The sequence below is a fragment of the Cydia fagiglandana genome, chromosome 26 (assembly GCF_963556715.1).
Source record: "Cydia fagiglandana chromosome 26, ilCydFagi1.1, whole genome shotgun sequence".
NCBI classification, from domain to species: domain Eukaryota; kingdom Metazoa; phylum Arthropoda; class Insecta; order Lepidoptera; family Tortricidae; genus Cydia; species Cydia fagiglandana.
In genome coordinates this window covers 1,310,068-1,330,769 of record NC_085957.1, presented here as the reverse complement: position 1 = coordinate 1,330,769, position 20,702 = coordinate 1,310,068, and the positions used below count along the sequence as shown (strand labels likewise).

General features: G+C 37.7%; 1 long non-coding RNA gene across 1 annotated transcript; it reads left to right on the top strand.

Annotated features, from left to right (window-relative positions):
• Positions 1 to 1,311: 1,311 nt before the first annotated feature.
• On the top strand, positions 1,312 to 19,139 carry LOC134677593 (uncharacterized). The gene is made up of 2 exons (XR_010100049.1): positions 1,312 to 1,350; positions 18,757 to 19,139. It is a non-coding gene; the product is annotated as an uncharacterized LOC134677593 (long non-coding RNA).
• Positions 19,140 to 20,702: the final 1,563 nt, after the last annotated feature.

Below are 20,702 nucleotides of genomic sequence, written 5' to 3'. Positions count from 1 at the left end.
CATACAAAAGTGAAACACCCTACCATACGTGTGGGGTATCATCTATGGATAGGTCTTCAAAAATAATATTGAGGATTCTAATATCATTTTTTTCTAAACTGAATAGTTCGCGCGAGAGACACTTCCAAAGTGGTAAAATGGGTGTCCCCCCCCTGTAACTTCTAAAATAAGAGTATGATAAAACTAAAAAAAATATATGATGTACATTACCATGCAAACTTCCACCGAAAATTGGTTTGAATAAGATTTGGTAAGTAGTTTTTTTTTAATACGTCATAAACCGTAAACCGCAATTTTATTACGTTACTTGCTGTTACCGAACCCTTCATGGGCGAGTCCGACTCGCACTTGGCCGCTTTTTTTTTCATCAAACCCATACGTGTGGGGTATCTTCAAAAATAATATTGAGGATTCTAATATCATTTTCTTCTAAACTGAATAGTTTGCGGTATAATTGGTGTCCCCCCCCCCCTGTAACTTCTAACATAAGATTATGATAAAACAAAAAAAATATATGATGTACATACATACATTACTTACTATGCAAACTTCCACCGAAAATTGGTTTGAACGAGATCTAGTAAGTAGTTTTTTTTTAATACGTATAAATCGTCCGACTCGCACTTATGTTTTAATATTACCTACCACATTTATATTTAGTGTGTCAGTCAGTAGTAGGGTTTGCAATCCGGATCCGATATGTATGAAATTATCCGGATCTGGATCCGGATCCGCGGATCTTCCCATACATTTCGGATCCGTCGTGCAAACCCTAGTCAGTAGCATAGAGTAAATATAAGTAAATAAAGAGTGGTAACTCCATACATCAGTTTTATTGCCAAACGCGAGTCATTTCGTGGTCGACATCTAGCGTCAAGTAGTGGAACTATCAGTACCGCTACTCAACACCAGATGCCACAAGTGTCGCTACTGACGAAAAATGTACTGCTCAAACAATTTACAACTAATTTTATAAGCAGAAGTAGTTGAAAATAAGTTAATCTAAAATAATTAATCTGGTTAATAGTTAATCTGGTTATAATATTAGCTGAAAATTGTAGAGCATACTTAATCCACTACTTGACGCTATGACGCTACGACGTTTTGGCAAGAAAACTGATGTATGGAGTTAACACTCTTTTTTATTATTCTCTATGGTCAGCAAAGTTTGTTTAATAACACTCGTAGCCACTTCTAAATAATCGTGATTATTTAAATTTAACGACAGGTATTTAAAAAAGCGGCTAAGTGCGAGTCGGACTCGCCCATGAAGCGTTCCGTAGCAGCAAGTAACATAATAAAATTGCGGTTTACGTTTTAAGACGTATTAAAAAAAAACTACTTATAGTAGTATACCCTATAATGGGCGTGGAACCAGTAATGGGACAAAAAACCACAATTCCTCTAAAGTAAGTATCTAAGGCACTGGTCCCACCGCGAGCTAGTAAGCTATGAGCTATCGCCCAGCGGTGAGCTATAAATATCGCCGAGTCTCTTTTATTTACACGGGAGTGCTTATCTTTTGTTCGTGTTTATAGCCGATAGCTCATAGCTTACTAGCTCGCGGTGGGACCAGTGCCTAAAAGTAGTTTATAAACACTGGATATATTTTTATCATAAATAAGAGTCCTAGAGCTGTTTATGTTTCAATTTTTATTGTATTCGGTTATCTTTTAAGAAATTGGCGTCAACCCAAAAGTTGTCGTGTCACTGAAAAAAAATACCACTACGAATTCTTAATAACTTCGCTAAGAGAGGTGAGTTAATTTATTAAATTTTAATTAATTAATAATACTTGATGAAAACTAGAATGTGTTTTGTTAATTGCATTTATCATGAGATAAGGTATACAACACACTATGTTGTGACTCCACAGATGTAAAAAAATAGTGGTATTTGGCCCAATCCCATTATAGGAGCTGTAAAACTGCATACCTCCTATGATGGGACAATTGACATGATGATGCTTGCCATGCCATAATATCATGTTTTTAACAATACAGAAGTAAAATGTAGTTACAAAATATGTCAACCAGGAGGTATTCTCAGACTTCGGATAAATTAATATCGTTTTTCCAAACTTTTATTTAACTTGCCCTGTTAGTTAGTGTGGGTCCAATCTTGGTAGTTGAATTTGATCCACTTTTCGATTTCCGATTCAGTTGAAATTTTGTGTAAGTATGTATGTAATTAAGTATGCAAATCCGGATGATAATGCAATATTATGATAACATGGAGCTGATCTGATGATGGAGACAGGAGGTGGCCATGGGAACTTTATCGCAATAAACCCTAACTAATTTTGTTTGGGTCTATTAGAATTGTCTCGATGGATCTAATACAATAATAATTGGCTGTAGAAAGAAAAATACATTCAGCGATAAAAGCTTATACCAAAAAATGATTTTTTTGCCATAACTTATTCCCCATTGCAATATTTTATAACTAATAGAGCAATGTCCATTATAGGGGGCCCATTACTGGATCCACGTCCATTACCGGGGGCCCATTACTGGAGCTTTGGTGTCCATGACTGGAGATAAATAAATACTCCAAATTTCCTCTTAAATGTCCCATTACTGGTGCTGTTACAGATTTCGTTCAAACCAATTTTCGGTGGAAGTTTGCATGGTAATGTACATCATATATTTTTTTTAGTTTCATCATTCTCTTATTTTAGAAGTTACGGGGGGGGGGGGGGGGGGGACACATTTTACCAATTTGGAAGTGTCTCTCGCGCAAACTATTCAGTTTGGAAAAAAATGATAATAGAAACCTCAATATCATTTTTGAAGACCTATCCATAGATAACCCACACGTATGGGTTTGATGAAAACAAATTTTTGTGTTTCAGTTCTAAGTATGGCGAACCCCCAAAATTTATTGTTTTTTTTCTATTATTGTGTGAAAATCTTAATGCGGTTCACAAAATACATCTACGGGGTCATCCATTAATTACGTCACACGAATTTCTAGGTTTTTGGACCCCTCCCCCCCTCCTTGTCACACTTGGTCACATTTGGCAAATCCCTCCCCCCTAGTGTGACGTTACATTTTTTCTATGAAATCGCCAAATCGAATTAAGTAAGTACCTAAGTATTATTAATATTTTATCAAAATATTTTTGACGATATAAATATTAGTAGTTTTATAACCCAAAACTGCTTAGGAAAGAAAATTAAACGAATAAAAACGATTATCGTTTTAAAAACATGTTATTTAAATGTACAGCGAATAAAATAATTTGAATAAATTTTCGGTTACTGATGAAGTTAAAGTGACGTCACAAAGTTTGTGTCTCCCCCTCCCCCATGTCACAATATGTCACATTTTCTTGACCCCCTCCCTCCCCCTAAACGTGTGATGTAATTAATGGATGACCCCTACTTACCAAGTTTCAACAGTATAGTTCTTATAGTTTCGGAAAAAAGTGGCTGCGGCTGTGACATACACGGACAGACGGACAGACATGACGAATCTATAAGGGTTCCGTTTTTTGCCATTTGGCTACGGAACCCTAAAAAGGGGGCCGCTACGGACTATAACATAAAAACTAGTTTGATGTATTCAAAAGGTACTTAAATACACAATACAGTCCGTAGCGGCCCCCTTTTTAAAATACCTGTCATTACAATAAATTTAAATAATCACGATTATTTAGCAGTGGCGCTAGTGTGCACGTTCATGGGCTCTTAAAACCCTCGTCACGTTTTTAGGGTTCCGTACCCAAAGGGTAAAACGGGACCCTATTACTAAGACTTCGCTGTCCGTCCGTCCGTCCGTCCGTCCGTCCGTCTGTCACCAGGCTGTATCTCACGAACCGTGATAGCTAGACAGTTGAAATTTTCACAGATGATGTATTTCTGTTGCCGCTATAACAACAAATACTAAAAACAGAATAAAATAAAGATTTAAATGGGGCTCCCATACAACAAACGTGATTTTTGACCAAAGTTAAGCAACGTCGGGAGGGGTCAGTACTTGGATGGTTGACCGTTTTATTTTTTATTTTTTTTGTTTTTTTGCTTTATGGTACGGAACCCTTCGTGCGCGAGTCAGACTCGCACTTGCCCGGTTTTTTTGTCATTTTTGAATCTTTATAATGTGGGGTTAAACAGCAACTTTGCCCCCTTATAAACCAAGCAGCTTTGTAAACTGTAGACCTCGTCGAGTACTCCCATAGATCTCCACCATTTTAAAATTTTCCCAAAAACTGAGTCGAAAAAAAATCTATTTAATCATAAAAGCTATTCACAAAATTTCACGAGAATCGGTTGAGAAATTGCGACCATTTTGCCCAAGCTGCAACGGAGACCTTCGCTAACGCTGGGCCAATATGTAATATGTACTTACATTGATTCTTGTCCATAACTTCTAATTGGGCCTCACACAGCGCTGGATCCAAAACGCTCCTATACAATTCCTCGTCATAAATGGTGGCATTTGTGCCGCCGTGCAAGCACAAGGTGGTCAGTATTACAATAACACTCCTCATGGTGTCTTCTATTTTATTGAAGTGAAAACTTCTTTTAGCGGCCCTGTGCATTTTTTGTTCAGTATACACACCTAAACCTTTCCTAAGAAAAACTCTAAACGTACACTTATACGTACAGAAAAACAAGTACTAATAATACCATCGCCTGTTTTCCGGTGAATATTAACGTCATATATACGTAATGAAATATTGAAATACAATTGATCCTTTCCGCTTCAATTGCTTCTTTAAAACAAAAATAAGCGTGAAGAATCTGTGACCATATGCATAGCAGTTACCTTGGGGCTATTCACTATTACGTCATTTTAAATTAGGGGTGGGGTGGGGGGACTGTCTGGACATCGGATGATGGTAGCATGACGTAGGAGGAAACGGGGTCATTCGAAGCATGATTTTTGGGATGATTTGGGTGGCGGGGGGGGGGGGGGGGTGGCAAAGATCGATGACGTAATTTATGGACAACCCCCTTGTAAAAAGCGAAGAGATGACTTCCCCTATAAATTTACTAGAAATTTTAATTTCGGGCCTTTTTCTACTGACAATTCTAAAGCCCCCTTCAGACTATGAGCGTGAATCGCGGGCGAAGCCGCGAACGCAAGTGTGGCGTCGATTTCGCAGATTGTTCACGCCTTCGCGCCTTGTTTTCCGTTTTTTGTCGGTATTTCGGCCCGCGTCAAAGGAGACGCGAAGCGCGAACTTGCAAGACTCCACATTACCACAGCGCTTCGCGTCTCCTTTAGCCTCCTCCACACTCGTGTGCGAATCGCGGCGCGAAGCCGCGAACGCGAGTGTGTCGTCGATTTTCGCGGACAGCGAAATCGACTCCACACTCGCGTTCGCGGCTTCGCCCGCGATTCACGCGCATAGTCTGAAGGGGGCTTTTGACGCGGGCCGAAATACCGACAAAAAACGGAGAACATGGCGCGAAGGCGTGAACAATCTGCGAAATCGACGCCACACTCGCGTTAGCGGCTTCGCCCGCGATTCACGCGCATAGTCTGGAGGGCGCTTATCGTGTGGACGGATTCAAGCGCTTTTTTAACGCGCATTGAAAAAGCGCTCGTTAGTATGAAGCCCCGTCCATGCGAGTGAGCGAATGGCACATGAGTGTGGAGGGCGCTTAAGGAGTATTGTATCCCATCAAAAACATAAATGTAAAAAAGGAGAGCCAAGTTCAATACAAAAATTATGCTTGGCTGTGGGGTTCGCCGCAAAAAGAATGGAGATTTAAATGAGTGCCAAGTTCTATGCAAAATCCAAATATGTATTTATAGGAACAAAATAACATTATAAACAAGTATTAAACTCTATTTCTTTGCTTTATTGGATACCTATAACAATTGCTGTTATTTAAAAAAAATGCGAGATCTTAAAGCAGGTTAGATTTGACTTGGCCAGTTTTCATTACATCAGTCATTTTATAAAGTTATTCAACATATATATTTTGTAATTCTGATAAAAACTGGCCAAGCCAAATCTAACCTACTTTAAGATCTCACATTTTTTTTAAATAACAGCAATTGTTATAGGTATCCAATAAAGCAAAGAAATAGAGTTTAATACTTGTTTATAATGTTATTTTGTTCCTATAAATACATATTTGGATTTTGCATAGAACTTGGCACTCATTTAAATCTCCATTCTTTTTGCGGCGAACCCCACAGCCAAGCATAATTTTTGTATTGAACTTGGCTCTCCTTTTTTACATTTATGTTTTTGATGGGATATCAATACTTTTTGTAAAGAAAACTAGGCAGGTATTGAGATTTAATGTTTTTTCTTGTGTTTCCGCTGCATGTTTTTTACTTCTGTTCTTTGTATTAATTATGTGGTGCCGCGCGCCGCCAACGACACACCGTTGGCCGGTTGTTTAGCGCGTATTACAGGTTTTTTGTATGGGGACCCCCCCTATTTTTTAACTTTTTTTATTTTTAGGTTTTTTCCTACGCTTACACACAATTACCGAGCTGGATTCCAAATTTCATCCTTCTAGGTCATCTGGAAGTAGGTTAGGTTTAGGTACTTATATGTCAGTCACAATAAAAAAATGGTTTTTTTGTACGGGGACCCCCCCTATTTTATAACTTTTTTTAATTTTTAGATTTTTTCCTACGCTTTCACACAATAACTGAGCTGGATTCCAAATTTCATCCTTCTAGGTCATCTGGAAGTAGGTTAGGTTTAGGTACTTATATGTCAGTCACAATAAAAAATGTTTTTTTTTGTATGGGGACCCCCCCCTATTTTATAACTTTTTTTAATTTTTAGATTTTTTCCTACGCTTTCACACAATAACTGAGCTGGATTCCAAATTTCATCCTTCTAGGTCATCTGGAAGTAGGTTAGGTTTAGGTACTATAGGTATGTCAGTCAGTCTTAAAATTTACGACTTTTTGACCTTCATATCTTTATAACCGTTTGAGCTAGCTTCATGAAATTTGGGCTTCTAGATGTCCTTATGGATATAATTAAACACACGTAGTTTTATGTGTTTACGTTAAAGATGTTTTGAGTTATAGAAGGGTCAAATGTGGCACCAAGTGGTTCGTGTAATATTACACTTGGCGCTGGCTAGCCAGTTCCTTTGCTTGAACTTGGCTTGACACGCTGCCGCGTGTCTAGATTCTTTGCACTCGACCGAACAGGGCTATAACCGCGAAAATCGAAGTTCGCAAATTGCGGGGATTTTTCTCTGTCACTCTAATTACGCCTTCATTGGAGTAAAAGAGAAAGTTCCCCGCAATTTGTGAATTTCGGTTTTCGCGGTAGCCGCTCAGGCCTCGGACCGGACCCAGGTTGCGGTCCGGTACGCCCGTCTGTTACAGCTTTAAAAGCTCTTAAATGTGCTTATACATCTATACGATCGCCTGTAACTTGCGAAAGGGGGCCAGTCAACCATTTACTACCCTCACTACATATTCGCCCCCTGATGATTGCCCCTTAGATGCCTTAAAATTCACAAAAAACCTTTTTCTTCAAATGAATCGTCATGACGCCTGGCTACTCGGAGTAATTAACAACGGAGACGCCATGTCTAAAATTTTCGGTACAAAATAGTCTGCCGTTTTTTGCGGGGGAGGGGCACATCAAATGTATAGGTACGTCATGTCAGATAAACGTCAGTCCATACATATGGTTGACCATTGGCCGCCTATTTTCGACAGAGGGGAATGCCTGTTAATGGCGGCTCCATTAATTACTCCGAGCCTGGTTACTCTACATTGAGTTATGGTTGAGTTAAAAAACTTAAAAAAAAACAACTGTCAATGTCACCAAAATAAATGTCACTTGCAGAGCTTGCAGATAGCTTGCAGGCTGCAGCAGGGCTGGAATTTATTTAATTTAATCTGATTTTGAGGGAATTTCACCAAGAAATAGATTGCCGCATAATATTTGGAGGATTTGGTTTCGAAATAAATAAGATACTACCTCTGTTTACGTTAAATTAAAGAACATACCTATCAAATCAAGTGAGTTGACGATGGAGTCGTCAGCGTTACAGGGCGCAGAGGTTTTCGTGAAGGCTGAGCGCTGTGAGGATGTGTGTATAACAGAGAAGCCCTCGATCGACGAATTGATTGTGAAAGATGAACCTTTGCTGGATGACGTGTATGTAAAAGACGAGCCTTCGTGCTCTGATGTGTGTGTAACAGACGAGCCTTCGTGCTCTGGTGTGTGTGTAAAAGACGAGCCTTCGTGCTCTGACGTGTGTGTAAAAGACGAGCCTTCGTGCTCTGATGTGTGTGTAAAAGACGAGCCTTCGTGCTCTGACGTGTGTGTAAAAGACGAGCCTTCGTGCTCTGACGTGTGTGTAAAAGACGAGCCTTCGTGCTCTGATGTGTGTGTAAAAGACGAGCCTTCGTGCTCTGATGTGTGTGTAAAAGACGAGCCTTCGTGCTCTGATGTGTGTGTAAAAGACGAGTTGCTCGGTGTGAGCGCGGCGGCGGCGGCGGCGGGGCTGTACACAAACCACGCAGTGAAAGATGAGCTCGTGCTCGGCCCCGTGCTAGTGGAGCGGCGCGTGCGCCACGCACCAACAGGTCAGTTGTGAATTCAAAAAAATTATTGAATGATGTGATGTAACATCATTTGAAGATTTTACAATTTATCAGTTTAAAAATCATTTGTGATTGCAAACCCATTATATTTACTTACATATACAGGGTGTCCCTAGCCATTGGACAAAGCCGAAATGTACATATGCCTTAGGTTATTCAGAACCAGTATACAAAGTATCATAACAATCGGTGTAGCGGTTACGAAGAAATTTACAAATTACGATATTTTTACTTTGACGCAACCTGTATGTGTTAGTAGCTCCTGAGGTAATAAATAGTATGAAACCTTCGACCGTTTTGATTATCTTTTTTATTTATGACATTAATAAGATTCTGACTTTTGACAAATGTCATCATTGCTGCACATTTTCAAACAAATTGTCAAAAGCACTGCCAATGATTAATACAGTATGTTTCTATTTGTTGTCGATTATTGGAAATAACTTTTGTTTGATAATTTATTTTTTTATGTTTTGTTCTAATAAAAACAATATTATCGTTAGAGCATTTCTGAGAAGTAACCCCAAGTGGGATTTCAGGGTGTGTCCAATGGCTAAGGTCACCCTGTATAATCATAGTGGGATCCCGGTGCCCTGAAATTTTTCAGAGCCTTATCAAAGAGGCTGGTGGAAGTGACTGGGAACCCACCTTGCCGAGGGGTGAATTTTTATTGTAGTATAGGGGTGTTTTTTTTTATTAATTTAGGGTACAATAAAATTTGACTGATTAAATCATAGCAAGAAGTTAAGTAATTTGGGGAAATTATAAATAGTAATTATTTGGCGACAATCTTATACAGATAAACCTACCCCCAAACTAAGCATAACTTGTACTATAGTCACTAGACAACAATACACATACTTAGATACTTCGATAACACCAATAAGATAGCCAATAGTAGTGATAAACATCAATAAATTCCCTTACGGGAATTCAAACCATGGGACCTTCGCGAACTCAGGAATACCACAGTTGGGAAGGTTAAAGGACACGGACAAGGTCTGTGCAGATGTCCTAGAATTGCTAGAGAGAGCTATTTGGTGAGAGCTATTTTCTATATGCTGGGCGCTACTCACGGGGTGGGCCCGAGACTGAATAGATTTCTAATTAACATTTAACACTTTTTTTGCTCATAGTTAAATGTGTGATTAATTCTGGAGTAAGCCTACTTTGGAGTCTCTCTTCATTTGATTACCTAAAGTTTAAAAACTTGTGTATTTATATAGAATAGAAATAGTTTATTTATACATGGTGTAACATGAGTAAACCGAATAATTTTAACAGCGTATTCCTGATCATATTTAGAGACAAAAATGTCCTATAAACTTTTAATAAACAAGTTTTTGTTGTTACATAATGTAAAAGGCCTTTTTGATGGTAATGTTGCTGCTATGGGACGTAGTCTAAATATCCTTATTGATAGAGTCTGGCTAGCCAAAATTTGTTGACAGATATTTCGTTGTTGTATCACCAATTGTCTATGATTTGAAAAAAAGCTAAAAGTCAGTTGTCAATTTTATTCACGTCAGTCATTCAAATTGTTTGCGGTTTATGAGGTGTAACAACAAAATTTTAATTCTTCATTTTTCAATACTGTTTTGTATGTGACCCATATTCGTTTGATACCCTTAACGCCATCTAGCGAGCACAGTCGATAACAACATGGTCCGTGTTGCTAGATTAAAAATAATTTCGGTGCCTTCCTACATTTTTGGTTTTTTTTTTATCGAAAGGGGTTTGTAAATTAAAATTGTCTTCAAATACTTTTTTTATTTCGTCTGCGCGTTGTATTAATTAATCTTTTAAGTAACCTAAATAGGAAAGAAAGCGTTTTTTTTGTCAAGTCATGTAGTGTTCGCCCGAGCCCCGTTCGGACTCTGGTAACCCCGTCGTTGTATCTGTCACCGATAGCTCGCCACGTAGCTAGCCGTTCTTTTTGGATTTGGAAGAGATGGTAGCAAGGTGGTTCGTTTCCTTCGCCCAGCGGCCAGGTGCCGTCTGATGGCTTCTACCTATATCGCGGTTTAAGCCGCCTAATCGTAAGTAGCTCGTCGATTCCTTAATTGTTTTGGATGGATTTGTTAGTGCAGTGCTGATTGTTTTTATATTATTGCAGCTCGTTGGATGTGAATCGTCCTGGAAATTGAAGCCCCGGGTGCATTGAAATTATGCAAGTCCTTTCCTACACCCGCTTATTGTCTGCCCCGGGTAAGCAGCGACCTACTCGCAGTCCAGTATATTTATTCGATTCTGTGAATGACTGTTCCGTTACTTAGTAGTTTTATAAATTTCAGGGTTTCAAGATTTACCGTCTTTATTACAAGTTTACGGTGTGGCCTCAAGATGCCAGCTTCTGCAAGCCGAGCTACCAGTGGCAAGGAGCTGTGCCTGGCGTTTCCCATACTTCCACGCAGAGGTTACTGGCCAACGTGGCGGTTGTATTGTTTACGGTCTTTCGAAGTTTTGGAGGTTAGATCGACCCTTTATTTAATATTTATTACTGAACCAGAGATGCTGGTTCTGGCGCCCTCATACCCTTAGTACCCTTTAAGTTTGTTTGTCAGTAGGCCGCTTCTACCAAAACATTTTAAAAAAAGAGTTCGCTATACCCATAACTGTTCCCTCAACACTTAAATAAGAGTCTGATGCTCATGTTATTTAGATAAGAGCTAGTTTACCTTAAGTTCCTGTCATTAAGGCCCTTAAGGCTCTCCGGGTTAATTTTGAAATTATTTAAATAAATGTTTTAATCATATTGCCTAGTTTCCTTAATTAATTAAGAAAATATTTCATATGAGTACCCATAAATAATAGCTGTTTCAGAGGGGTTTATTTTAAATAATATTAACTCCATCGTAGGCCACGTCTACGCCTCGGCTAGTCTGTGGCCATGAGTAAGCCCATTCATAATTTAAAAAAAAAAAAAAAAATGTCTATACTGAGTGAGGTTCGCAAACTATTATTTAAGCTCTTAAATAATTACGACAATGTGGGAAGACAACTCTCATACAAATGTAAACAAATTAGAAGGTTGGTGCTCTATAAATATTTTGATACTTAGCATTTAGCATATTTGTGTGATCCTCCACAGCCGGACCACCTCGCCTGATTGCACTCAGTTTTTAATGGCGAAATGTACCTCTAATGTACTTCATGTACCTCGTCGGAAATTGAACGTACCTCTGTAGTTTGGCAGATATATGCGTTTAAAAGGGGTCCGGCTGGGGAGTAAAATCTGCAGCCGGACCACGCCAGGATCCGATGATATCTGTTATTTTGAGATATAATTTAAATAACAGATGAATGTACCTGTTACGTAACTCTGAATAAATTGTTTTTTTATTTAATAAATGGTCTCATAAAGGAATTTTCATACATTTAATTTTTTGAGTATACGCGTAAGCGCCTGTCAAAAAATAATAGCAACACAGTAGAAAACAAATGTATTCAATTCGGGCAAGTCGTCTCTACCTTGTCAACTAGATACAAATGTGGGTGTTTATAGGGAGTGTTTTAAACCGACACGAGTTGCGAATTACCTTTTCGCACGTGTATTGTACAACGTTTTACAGTACACAGTTGAAATTCTCAGAGATGTTGCCGCTATTACAACAAATACTAAAAAATAAATATTTACGTGGGGCTCCCATACAACAAACGTGATTTATTTTGCCGTTTTGTGCGTAATATATAAATAAATATTAGGTATGCGGACATTCTTATAGTAGACCGGCCAGCGAAAGAAAAGTCTTCTATTAGAAATCGATTTTCGCTCATGTCGTCTCGGATATGGGTGAATATGGTATCGATGCATTCAGTGTAATGCCTTGAACCCAAATATATATAGGGATAGTTGCTGTGACGTCATAAAGTCGGCAGTACAAACTTTTTCTTTTTTTTCGTGTAAACCAGTGGTGGGCAAACTTTCTTCATGAATAAACTATTTTTTATCTTTTATCTTTTTTTTTATCATGGGGGGCCTGAAAGTTTAGAAATTTTAAGTGGAGAGCCAGAATTGTAGCCAATTTTTTTTTTCATTCGTGATAATCGTGGGCCAATGCCATATACTATTTTATAGGACCGGCGGCGGGCCGGATAAAATCCATTCGCCGGCCGGAGATGGCCCGCGGGCCGTACTTTGCCCACCACTGGTGTAAACATACCATGTGGGGTACCAAATTAAGGGACTTTGTGTGTAGATCAGAAATATATAGCCTGTGTATGTATTTTTATTTGACACACCCTACACCCCAAAGGGCTGGACATTTTTTGACATGAGGTGTGGTTGAATTCGTCAGAATTATGGTAGTGAAAAATGGAGGGGGGGGGGTTCTTACTGCAGCAATATGGGTATCAAATGAAAGATAGTGAAAATACTACTACAAAAATATATGTCAACAGTCGGGTTTTTTGTTTGTTTTAAGGGGCTACCCAACGCCACTGACCTTTGATCTGAATCCCTTAGTTTTCTAATGTTTTTTGTAGCTTATTATATTAACAGCAACGGGTTTAAGCAATATAGTATCCCACATTTACTTCAAAGTTCATTGTCTTTGAGATGTTTGGCATTAAAGTTGAACAATTTTAGGCTAAAAAACTGGTTTCCTGGCCATAACTTTTGTGTTAATTAGTTTAAGGGGCTACCCGAGGTTTTCATCGATTTTTAACAAGTTTTGAATCGTATCTCCTTTTTTTGCACTACAGATAGAATTATAAGACAAACGGTTATCGGTTCTTCAATCTTTTATCTCCGGTTTTGTCCACCGGATTTTGAAAAAAACTAATACTTATTTTTTTATGAATTTTTTAAACATTGTCTAAAAAAACACTTTTTTCGTATCTAGTTTGCAGTGAAGAATCTTACATGTACGAAATCGACATATTTGGGTTCGTCTTTGAAGTCTCGAAAATCGTGTCCAAGGTTTTAATTTTAAACTAATTCACACAAAAGTTATGGCCAGAAAACCAGTTTCTTAGCCTAATATTGTTCAACTTTGATGCCAAATATCTCGAAGACAATGAGCTTTAAAGTAAATGTGGGATACTATATTGCTTAAAGCCGTTGCTGTTAATATGATAAGCTATAAAAAACATTAGAAAACTAAGGGATTCAGATCGAAGGTGATTGGCGTGGGGGAGCCCCTTAAAATTAAAACCCTGGACACATTTTTCGAGATCTCAATGACAAACCCAAATAGAATTCATTTCTTTCAAAATCCAGTGGACAAAACCGAAATTAAAAAATTGAAAAACCGATAACCGTTTGTCTTATAATTCTGTCTGTAGAGCAAAAAAAGGAGATACGATTCAAAACTTGTCAAAAATCGATGATAACCTCGGGTAGCCCCTTAATAATAGTTGCAGTTTAATGTAACGGAAAATTATACTTTTATTCAACTTGATGTACTTTTCTTATTTTTTGATATATCTGGTTAATCATTTTTTAAAATTATGTAATAGTACATTATTGTCGAGGCTCGGAAGTAGCTACTTGCAGGCTGAGGATTCGTTTTAAACGGACGACCTTGGGAGTCCGTTTAATTGAATCCGAAGCCAGCAAGTAGCCTTCCAGCCGAGTCATATATAGTGCTTTTCTCAAAAATGGTGCAAGAAATATAAATATCATAGTAATATTTTACAAAACCAACATTCTTACGTATATATTTTCACATAAAAAAGCCCATGCCGCCTTTTTATTTTTTTAATAAAAAAATAGAAGTGTATTTTTTTGCCGAAAATACGCCAACCTATTTGAGACAACTAAATAGTCGCGGTACTAATCATCTGTTTGGCTGTTTAATGGGCCTGTGCCCTCATTTAATATGGCCATTTCAAATTTTAAAAAGTTTGGAACTCGACAAATAATGGAATTTGTATGCAACATTGCAGTCCCAAAAGCGAGACTGCAATGTTTTTAACTTTTTAATTTTTGAGTGACCATAAACTACGCGCTTCGCGACCTATTTTTTAGACGGCAAAGTCGACTTTGCCGTCCATTTTTGAGAAAAGGATATTCACAGTCACTTGGTATGTATTTTGGAGTAATCCATTCAGCCATTTTCAATTTATAGCAGTTCGAAGTCAACTGTGGATTGTGAAATTTTTAAACGTTTTCTAATAATTTGTTAGACCAAGTATTGAAAATGTTACAGTATATTATATATTTGTGATCTACCTACTCACAAAGTCCCTTCATTTGGTACCCCACATGGAATGTTTAAACCAAATAAAAAAAAGTTTGTACTGCCGAGTTTATGACGTCACAGCAACTATCCCCACCACTTTCGTGCTCGTGGTCTCATATATTTGGGATCGAAGCATTACACTGAATGCATCGATACCATATTCACCCATATCCGGGACGACATGAGCGAAAATCGATTTCTAATAGAAGACTTTTCTTTCGCTGGCCGGTCTACTATAAGAATGTCCGCATACCTAATATTTATTTATATAATACGCACAAAACGGCAAAATAAATCACGTTTGTTGTATGGGAGCCCCACGTAAATATTTATTTTTTAGTATTTGTTGTAATAGCGGCAACATCTCTGAGAATTTCAACTGTGTACTGTAAAACGTTGTACAATACACGTGCGAAAAGGTAATTCGCAACTCGTGTCGGTTTAAAACACTCCCTATAAGCACCCACATTTGTATCTAGTTGACAAGGTAGACGACTTGCCCGAATTGAATACATTTGTTTTCTACTATGTTGCTATTATTTTTTGACAGGCGCTTACGCGTATACTCAAAAAATTAAATGTATGAAAATTCCTTTATGAGACCATTTATTAAATAAAAAAACAATTTATTCAGAGGTACGTAACAGGTACATTCATCTGTTATTTAAATTATATCTCAAAATAACAGATATCAACGGATCCAGGCGTGGTCCGGCTGCAGATTTTACTCCCCAGCCGGACCCCTTTTAAACGCATATATCTGCCAAACTACAGAGGTACGTTCAATTTCCGACGAGGTACATGAAGTACATTAGAGGTACATTTCGCCATTAAAAACTGAGCGCAATCAGGCGAGGTGGTCCGGCTGTGGAGGATCACACAGCATATTTGGCATAGTACTTCCTTCTTCACACTCATCGCGTTGAAATTTTAAAAACCGTATAATTTCACAAATACGAATATGTATTTATAGTGATATTTATTTACATATCGATCGATCATCTGTTCGCGTACGTTCAGATATCAGTCTGGAGAAATGAAATTGGGAATAAAACATAATTGAATATTTTTACAGGTGAAACCAGTGAAATCAAGTGTTTTATACATTACTTATACTCTTCAATCTCGAGTCAACTATTTGATTTATGTTGTGTTATTGCTTTTTGAAAAGCAATCGAGTAAATTAAATCCTATAATACGATACTAACTTAAGGTATATGAACGATATCAACTTACAACACTTTTGACATGCTTTTGACACGGTTTTGACGTTTAAAGTGTTTACAGACGGGCGTACACATGGTGAGGCCGTCTCATAGTCGTCTATTTGAGCTTTTACAGAAGAAAAGAAAAACAGTGACATGTCAAACAAAACTCAAGACTAGGCAGTATGGCCTTTGGTCTTAGCCTGTCCAGAAAGGACGAATTAAAAAAAAAACGGTGACATGTCAAACAAAACTGACAATTACAAAATACGATTTTATTGTGTTTTTTGGAGAATTTCACCAAGAAATAGTTTGTCGCGTAACCTTTGGTTGATTTGGTTTCTAAATAAATCAGATTCAACCTCTGTTTACGTTACTCAAAAGAATATATCGAATCGAAGTGTTTTTAGCGGACGATGGAGTCGTCAGCGTTACAGGGCGCAGAGAATGTTTCCGTGAAGGCTGAGCCCTGTGAGGATGTGTGTATACACAAGCCTTCGATCGAGGAATCGTTTGTGAAAGATGAACCTTTGCTGGATGACGTGTGTGTAAAAGACGAGTCCAGGTGCGAGGATGTGTCTATAAAAGCCGAGCCGAGCTCTGATGTGTGTGTAAAAGATGAGTCGCTTGCCGTGAGCGCGGCGGCGGCGGCGGCGGGGCTGTACACAGACCACGCAGTGAAAGATGAGCTCGTGCTCGGCCCCGTGCTAGTGGAGCGGCGCGTGCGCCACGCACCGACAGGTCGGTCGTGGATTCTAAATATTACCCCCTTATTCATAAAAGCACTACAAACCTCAATTATACTTCGTTTTTTTTAGCATTAGAAATTAGGTAAACAATCTTGATGTGTCTTTTAATTGAAAAACACATTTTAAAAATAAGTTACGGCAAATATGTAACAATTATGAATCTAATACAATCATTTATATTCTTCTACTTTCATAAGTAATAGTTTTTGATTATTAAAAAGCGTTTTTCAATTAAAAGACATGTCAAGATGGCTTACCTTCTTGCAAGTTCTTTCTAATGCTAAAAAAAACGAACTCTAGTTAATAATCGTTTATCCATCTTTCATTTTGACTAAATCAGGCCCGTAAAGATTTATGAAAAAAGGGGTTATTGCTTGACGTAACATAATTTGAAAAGGATTTCTGAAATATTGAAATAATTTATGATTGTATACTCAATAGCCAGGTCCACACAGTGTAGACATGCCTCGCACGCGCCGCCTCGGCCGAGGCACGCCTACACAGGGCGTTTCGTGCGTAAGGAAGTTGCCTCGCGCGCAAGATGGCTCTGTGTGGATCCAGCTTATACTGCCATTAGGATGGTCATGTGGAAAGTATCTCTGTAGGCATTTTATTGTTTAAATAGATTGCATTTAGTTTGATTCTGAGTCTGGTTTCAGTTTCCGATTTAGCGATAGGAGTGAAGCAGTCATGTGAGATTGTCCCCGGGAGACCATTACTGAGGGACTGCTGTGTAAGGCTGGAGCGTCTCGCTGTGGACACGCTGCTCACTCGGAGCGCAGACCGGGACAGCCTGAGAAAGGCTCATGGAGCTGGTGTAGAGAGTGAACTTAGGAACACAGTTGGGAATGTCAAAGGACAAGGTGAGACCTGAGCAGACGTGTGCTCATTTTCTAAATTGGTTGTGTTCACGCTATGAGCATTTTGGTGGAAAAAACTGTGATTACTTGAATACAGTACATTTGTCAAGGTAATTTTGTATACTGAATCTAGAAATATAATTAGTGTTACATTTTGTAACAATTTCAACTAGTATTAACATTCAATTCATGTGATATAACAACAAAGTAGTAGTAGTAATAAAATACTTTATTGTACAAAAAAAAACATAAAACATGAAAGAACACACATCATTAGTACAAAGGCAACAAACAAAAATAAAAAAAAACCGGGCAAGTGCGAGTCAGACTCGCGCACGAAGGGTTCCGTACCATAAAGCAAAAAAAAAACGGGAAAATGCAAAAAGAAAACGGTCACCCATCCAAGTACCACGCCCGACGTTGCTTAACTTTGGTCAAAAATGACGTTTGCTGTATGGGAGCCCCACTTAAATCTTTATTTTATTCTGTTTTTAGTATTTGTTGTTATAGCGGCAACAGAAATACATCATCTGTGAAAATTTCAACTGTCTAGCTATCACGGTTTGTGAGACGGACGGACGGACAGCGAAGTCTTAGTAATAGGGTTTTACCCTTTGGGTACGGAACCCTAAAAACAACAACAAACAAAAAGGAAAGTAATAATTTCTTTACGTACTTCGTAAATTTAAGAGTTATACTCTTGTCGGTGTAGCTCTCTCCATTTTACTCTATCCAGGGCCGCCTCCTTGATTTCCTGACACGACATTACAGCTACCTTCTCTTTTATTTTTTTATTTATTTGATCCCATTAAAAAGGGTTTGAAAATGATTAATCCACTATTATAAACAAATAATATCTTAAATATGGGAGGTATAATGGTCCTCGGCACTCACAGTAATAGAGATAGCAACTGGCGGGCCGGTGTACGAAACTCCTTGCTTAAGGAGTCTCTTCTGTACTTGACAATAGATAAATAAGAAAGCATAGCTAACGAAAATTCGGCCAAAAAAGCGGCCAAGTGCGAGTCGGACTCGCCCATGAAGGGTTCCGTAGCAGCAAGTAACATAATAAAATTGCGGTTTACGATTTATGACGTATTAAAAAAAACTACGTACTAGATATCGTACAAACCAATTTTCAGTGGAAGTTTGCACGGTAATGTACATCATATTTTTTTTTAGTTTTATCATACTCTTATTTTAGAAGTTAGATACACATTTTACCACTTTGGAAGTGTCTCTCGCGCAAACTATTCAGTTTAGAAAAAAATTATATTAGAAACCTCAATATCATTTTTGAAGACCTATCCCTAGATATCCCATCCCACACGTATGGGTCGGATGAAAAAAAAATCTTTTGAGTTTCAGATCTAGGTATGGGGAACCCCCAAAATTTAATGTTTTATTTTTTCTTTTTTTGTGTAAAAATCTTAATGCGGTTTACAGAATACATCTACTTACCAAATTTCAACAGTATAGTTCTTATAGTTTCGGAAAAAAGTGGCTGTGACATAAGGACAGACAGACAGACATGACGAATCCAAAAGGGTTCAGTTTTTTGCCATTTGGCTACGGAACCCTAAAAATACATTATGACTTATTTGGGAAACAATAGAGACCCGAAAAAGATCTTTGTCTTTTGTTTGTCTGTCAGTATCCTTGTGAGTCTTGTCAGTCATCTTGTTTACTGATGTTTAATTTGTAATTTAGTAAAATAAACTATTCTTGTTACAGGACCCACTCCAGAGACACCAACAAGTAGACTCGAAACTTATCGATGTGCCCACTGTAAATATGTAACAGCTAGAAAACTAAGCTTAATTAGTCATTTGATGAAACATACTAGTGAAAAGGCATACAATTGTTACCAATGTAGCTTTTCTTGCAGCTACAAGAGCCTTATGCAAGTTCATGTAAGGATACATACTGGTGAAAAGCCTTACACATGTGAACAATGTAGTCATGCCAGTGCCCGCGAAAGTGATTTGCGGCTTCATTTAGAGACTCATTCTAATGAGAAACTTTACCAGTGTAACCAGTGTAATTATGCTAGCAATCGATTACATCTTTTTAAACTTCATGTAATTCAACACACTGGTGAAATCCCTTACAAATGTGACCAGTGTACTTATGCTAGTACGAGCAAAACTTTTTTAGAAAAACATAAAATGGTACACCATAGTACAAACTATGATTTTGCTAATACAAAACGTTATAAATGTGGTCACTGTAGTTATTCAACTAACCACAAGTCTGATTTGAGTGCTCATGTTAGGTTACACACAGGTGAAAAGCCCTACAAATGTATATATATATATACATTGGTAGTTATGCTACTGTCAAAAATAGTTATTTAAATATTCATAAAAAAGCACACTCCGATATAAAACGTTATAAATGTGATCACTGTAGTTATGCTACCAACCAAACAAATCATTTAAAAACTCATATAAGGACACACACTGGTGAGAAACGCCACAAATGTGACCAATGTAGTTATGCTACTGTCAAAAAAAGTAATTTAAATATGCATAAAATGATACACACTAATACAAAACGTTATAAATGTGACCAGTGCAGTTATGCTACCAATCGAAAAAATCATTTAATAGCTCATATAAGGACACACACTGGTGAAAAACCTTACAAGTGTGAAAAATGTACTTATGCTTCTTCGTACAAAAGAGGTTTATTAATTCATAAAAACACACACACGAATGCTGCTTTATACAATGATAATTCGCGAGTTCATGTTAGCAAACATACTAATGAGAAACCTTACAGGTGTGAACACTGTGGTTATACTTGCAATCTAAAATGTTTTTTGAAAGATCATGTAAATACACACGCTAGTGAAAAATCTTATAAATGCGACCAATGCAGTTTTGTTTTTCAGTACAAAACATCTTTACTAATCCATAAAAGCAAGCACGCTAAGGAGATACAAGAGTGACGTTACAATAAATTGTTATTTACCAGATCTAGAACGGCAAAACAAAGGTAAAATGCCATAATCATAGGTTCTATGCTTATCTTATGTTGTTATCGTATGATTTTCAAATATACATTCGTATTGTATAATAAATGATTTACGTAAAATCTAAATGTTTACTTTTATACGTCATAATGTTTAAAGAATACTTTGTGGTC